General features: G+C 45.1%; 1 pseudogene; it reads left to right on the top strand.

Annotated features, from left to right (window-relative positions):
* Positions 1 to 2379: 2379 nt before the first annotated feature.
* LOC145543650 (large ribosomal subunit protein eL6-like) lies at positions 2380 to 3534 on the top strand (annotated as a pseudogene).
* The last annotated feature ends 2317 nt before the right edge of the window (positions 3535 to 5851 follow it).

Genomic DNA, 5851 nt, shown 5'->3' with positions numbered 1-5851 from the left:
TGATGTGCCCATCCCCCACATAAATGTCCATCCATTTACTGTGTGTCACGTCACCCTGTTTATTCTCTAAACACGTACTGCAGTCTTTAATAATATTGTTCATTTTCCATTCCTTCCTTTTCTGCTTCCCCCACTAGAATACAAGGCAGGAAGAACACTTCTGTGTCCCCAGGGCCAGCACAGGGCCTGGTACGTGGTAAAATCTCAAAAACTTGTTGAATGAATGAAGGAAAGAAGGATAATCCTCCCTAGGCCAGTTCAGGCAACATTTGATGCCTGTTGTGTGCCAGGTCTGGGCCACTCGCCACCAAAGAGTCCCTTTGAACTCAAGGAAACATATACGCATAAGCCCAGGCTGTGTACACCAAGGCAGAGGGAGGTGGGTGATGCCACAGGACTCCATTCACTCAGCAAACATGGGCATTTGTCCTGTGCTGGGCCCTGTGTCAGAGCAAATGGCCTTCTTTGGCCCAGGGCCCTGCCTGCAAAGAGCTCACAGTGAAGAGGATGCTAGAACTGTCCCCTGGGGAGACAAACCCCTACAGAGAATAATGCCAAATCACTGAGCTGAGTGATGGGCTAGGCACTGAGAACTGAGGAAGCCAGGGATGGGAGAGATTTACTCCAGGCCTGGGAACAGCCTCCTGGTCAAAGTAACTTGGGCCTGGAAGAGGAGAAGGGGTGTTACGGTGGCAGGCTGCTTGGAGAGACAAGCACAGCCCTCTGCCTCTCAGCCCCTTCACAAAACTGAGTTCATGAAGAGAGGAGAAACCTCCTGGTTGCCTGCTCTTTGCCTACCCTGAATTCTCTGTGCTTCTCTGCCCTGCCCTGTGTCCAGGGGCTGACATTTGCTGAACTTGGCTTCCTTGCCTTATGGTTTCAGGTGAAGTTTGGCCAGTAGGAGACATTGCCACAGGATCAGAGGGAAGGAGGAGAGTGAGACCAGGATATTTACAGTACTGTGACTTTTTGTTGTTGTTCAGTTGCTAAGTTGTGTCCAACACATTGCGACCCCATGGACTGCAGCAGGCCAGGCTTCCCTGTCCTTTACTCTCTCCCGGAGTTTGCTCATGTCCATTGAGTCAGTGATGCAATGATTTTGGCAGGTACTATGTTCCTCCAGTAAAAGTCACAGCTCCTGTTGAGTGACCTGCGACCATGGATACCAGTCCGGCCAGGTTTGTTAACAAGGCTCCCTCCCTTACCTCTTCAGGCCCTGAGACTAGTGACTTATTCCACTGTTGTGAGCCCTGCCCACACCTCTGTAAATAGTTCCTTCATTAAACCTTCTTCTAAACAACAAAATTCTGTAAAGCAATTATCCTTCAAAAAAAAAAAATGAATTAAAAAAAAAAAACAACCTCTTCTGGCAAATGCTTTGAGTGGTCCTCTGCTTCCTGCTGAGACCACTTAGGTAAAAACTAAACTTAGGGAAGATGAGTCCTTGGCAGAGAATTTGGGGAGACCTTCCTTCTTTCTTTTTTTAATTTTCTTGGCTGCGCTACGTGGCATGTGGGATCCTAGGTCCCCAATCAGTGACCAAACCCAAGCCAGGGAAGTCCTGATGAGACCTTCTTTCTAATCACAACTCAAAACTGGAATCAGAAGATATAGTGAACTATTACAAAGCCACAGTAACCAAAAGAGCATGGTACTGGCATAAAAACAGAGACACAGGTTAATAGAACAGAATAGAGAGCCTAGAAATAAACCTACACATTTATGGTCAATTAATGTATAACAAAGAAGGCAAGGGTATACAATGGAGAAAAGAAAATCTCTTCAGTAAATAGTGCTGGAAAAACTGAACAGGTACATGTAAAAGAATGAAATTAGAATATTTTCTCACATCATATGCAAAAATAAACTCAAAATGGATTAAAGACCTAAATGTAAGACTGGATGTCATAAAACTCCTTGAAGAAAATATAGGCAGAACACTCTTTGACATAAATCATAGCAATATTATCTTCAATCTGTTTCCTAAAGCAAATGAAATAAAAGCAGAAATAAACAAATGGAACCTAGTTAGACATAAAAGCTTTTGCACAGCAAAGGAAACTATCAACAAAACAAAAAGGCAACCAGCTGAATCAGAGAAAATATTTGCTAACGATATTATCAACAAGGAGTTAATATTCAAAATATATAAATAGCTCATACAACTCAACATAAAAAAAAATTAAAAATGGGCAGAAGACCTAAATAGACATTTTTCTAGGGAAGACCTACAGACGGCCAACAGGCATGTGAAAAAGATGCTAAACATCATTAATAATTGGAAAAATGCAAATTAAAACCTCAATGAAATATCACTTCACACCTGTCAGAATGACTACCATCAAAAAGACCACAAGTAGCTCTTTCCCATCTTGAAAGATGGCAGGTGAAAAAGCTGAGAAGCCAGATACGAAGGAGGAAAAACCTGAAGCCAAGAAGGCTGATTCTGGTGGCAAAGTTAAAAAGGTTAAGAAGGGCGAGCACTACTGCTGCTGAAATCCTGTCCTGTCCTGTCAGAGGAATTGGCAGATACTCCCAATCAGCTATGTAGTCCAGAAAGGCCTTATACAAGAGGAAGTATTCAGCAGCTAAATCCAAGCTGAAAAGAAAAAGCTCGTGGTCTTGCTACTGTCACAAAACCAGTTGGTGGTGACAAGAATGTGTGCGTGTGCTAAGTCACTTCAGGCCTGTCTGACTCTTTGCAGCCTAATGGACGGGAGCCCGGACACAAGAATACTGGAGTGGGTTACCATCCTCTTCTCTAGGGGATCTTCCTGCCCCAGGGATTGAAGCTGGGTCTCCTGCATTGCAGGCAGATTCTTTACCACCTGAGCCACGAGGGAATCCCAAGAATGGTGTTTCCCAAGTGATTAAACTTCGCAAAATGCCTAGGTATTATCCCACTGAAGATGGGCCGCAAAAGCTGTTGAGTCTCGGCAAAAACCCTTCAGTAACATGTGAGAAAACTGCATGCTAGCATCACTCCTGGGCCCATTCCGAGCATCCTCACTGAGCACCACAAAGGCGAGAGGGTTGTTTCCCTGAAACAGGTGAGCAGTGGCTTGCTACTTGTGACTGGGTCTTTCCCCTCAATCGAGTTTCTGGGTATAGAACAAAATTTGTCATTGCCACCTCCACCAAAATGGGTGTTAGTGGTGTGAAGGCCCCAGAACATGCCACTGACGCTTACTTCAAGAAGAAGAAGGGGACTTCCCTGGCTATCCAGTGGTTAGGACTCCACGTGTCCACTGCAGGGGGCGCTGGTTTGATCTGTGGTCAGGAAAGTAAGATCCTGTAAGCCTAGTGGTGTGGCCAGAAAATAAAATAAAATCTAGGTAAGCCAGGCACCAGGAAGGTGAGATCTTCGACGGGGAGAGAGAGAAGTACAAAATTACACCGCAGTGCCAGGGTGATCAGAAAGCTGCGCACTCATGGATTCTGCAAAGAATCAAAGCTGTTCCTCAGCTCCAGGGCTACTTCCGTTCAGTGTTTGCTCTCACAAATAGAATTCATCCTGGCAAAATAGTGTTCTAAACTTCTTACGAAGAACCTAATTAAATAACCGGTCCATTAACAAAAAAGATCATAAGTAACAAATGTTGGTGAGGATGTAGAAAGAAGGGAACCCTCAGGGAATTCCCTTGGTGGTCCAGTGGTTAGGACTCCATGCTCTCACTGCCAAGAGCCCAGTTTTTATCCCTGATCAGGGAACTAGGATCCCACAAGTCACAGAGTGTGGCTAAATAAATAAAAGAAATAAATAAATTAAAGAAAATAAAAAAGAAGAGAATCCTCATACACTGTGAGTGGAAATGTAAATTGGTGCAGCCACTGGGGAAAATGCTATGCTATGCTATGCTATGCTATGCTATGCTAAGCCGCTTCAGTCGTGTCCGACTCTGTGCGACCCCATAGACGGCAGCTCACCAGGCTCCGCCGTCCCTAGGATTCTCCAGGCAAGAATACTGGAGTGGGTTGCCATTTCTTTCTCCAGTGCATGAAAGGGAAAAGTGAAAGTGAAGTTGCTCAGTCGTGTCCGACTCTTAGCGACCCCATGGACCGTAGCCTACCAGGCTCCTCCGTCCATGGGATTTTCCAGGCAAGAGTAGTGGAGTGGGGTGCCATTGCCTTCTCCGAAAACGATATGGAGGTGTCTCAAAAAACTAAAAATAGAACTACCTTCAGTTCAGTTCAGTCGCTCAGTTGGGTCCGACTCTTTGCATCCCCATGGACCGCAGCACACCAGGCTTCCCTGTCCATCACCAACTCCCAGAGTTTACTCAGACTCATGTACATCAAGTCGATGATGCTATCCAACTATCTCATCCTCTGTCGTCCCCTTCTCCTCCGGCCTTCAATCTTTCCCAGCATCAGGGTCTTTTCCAATGAGTCAGTTCTTTGCATCAGGTGGCCAAAGTATTGGAATTTCAGCTTCAGCATCAGTCCTTCCAATGAATATTCAGAACTGATTTCTTCTAGGACAGACTGGTTGGATCTCCCTGCTGTCCAAGGGTCTACTGTCAAGAGTCTTCTCCAACACCACAGTTCAAAAACATCAATTCTTTGGCACTCAGCTTTCTTTATAGTCCAACTCTCACATCCATACATGACTATTGGAAATGCCAAAGCTTTGACTAGATGGACCTTTGTTGGCAAAATAATGTCTCTGCTTTTTAATATGCTGTCTAGGTTGGTCATAACTTTTCTTCCAAGGAGCAAGCGTCTTTTAATTTCATGGCTGCAGTCACCATCTGTAGTGATTTTGGAGCCCAAAAAAATAAAGTCTCTCACCGTTTCCATTGTTTCCCCATCTATTTTCCATGAAGTGATGGGGCCAGGTGCCATGATTTTAGTTTTCTGAATGTTGAGTTTTAAGCCAACTTTTTCACTCTCCTCTTTCACTTTCATCAGAAGGCTCTTTAGTTCTTCTTCACTTTCTGCCATAAGGCTGGTGTCCTCTGCATATCTGAGGTTATTGATATTTCTTCCAGCAGTCTTGATTCCAGCTTGTGCTTCCTCCAGTTCAGCGTTTCTCATGATGTACTCTGCATATAAGTTAAATAAGCAGGGTGACAATATACAGCCTTGATATACTCTTTTCCTGATTTGGAACCAGCCTGTTGTTCCATGTCTAGTTCTAACTGTTGCTTCTTGACCTGCATACAGATTTCTCAGGAGGCAGGTCTGGTGGTCTGGTATTCCGATCTCTTGAAGAGTTTTCCAGTTTATTGTGATCCACACAGTCAAAGGCTTTGGCGTAGTCAATAAAGCAGAAGTAGATGTTTTTCTAGAACTCTCTCACTTTTGCGATGATCCAGTGGATGCTGGCAATTTGATCTCTGGTTCCTCTGCCTTTTCTAAATCCAGCTTGAACATCTGGAAGTTCAAGGTTCACGTACTGTTGAAGTCTGGCCTGGAGAATTTTGAGCATACTTTGCTAGCATGTGAGATGAGTGCAATTGTGCGGTAGTTTGAGCATTCTTTGGCATTGCCTTTTGAGCATTCTTTGACACTGCACAGCAGCTGCACAGCAATGGAGCAACTTTGAGGAGATACCCACGTCCAAGGGCAAAGGAGAAGCCCCAGCAAGACAGTAGGAGGGGCAAAATTGCATTTAGAATCAAACCCAATACCCGCCAGAGACACTCAGAGGGCTCAAAAAAACCTTGCGTGCCCCAAGACCCAAAGACCCCACAGAGACTGAGACAGAACTGTGTTTGAATGTCTCCTGTGGATGTATGGGTCAGCAGTGGACTGCGGCAGGGGCAGGGGCTCTGGGTGCAGCAGACCTGGATATGGCATAAGCCCTCTTGGAAGAGGTCGCCATTAACCCCATCATAGAGCCACCAGA

The sequence above is a fragment of the Giraffa tippelskirchi genome, chromosome 3 (genome assembly GCF_054371585.1).
Source record: "Giraffa tippelskirchi isolate mGirTip1 chromosome 3, T2T-mGirTip1v1.2.pri, whole genome shotgun sequence".
In the NCBI taxonomy this organism is placed as follows: Eukaryota; Metazoa; Chordata; class Mammalia; order Artiodactyla; family Giraffidae; genus Giraffa; species Giraffa tippelskirchi.
Note: the sequence above shows the minus strand (reverse complement) of the source record. Positions and strands in the feature narration are given on the sequence as shown.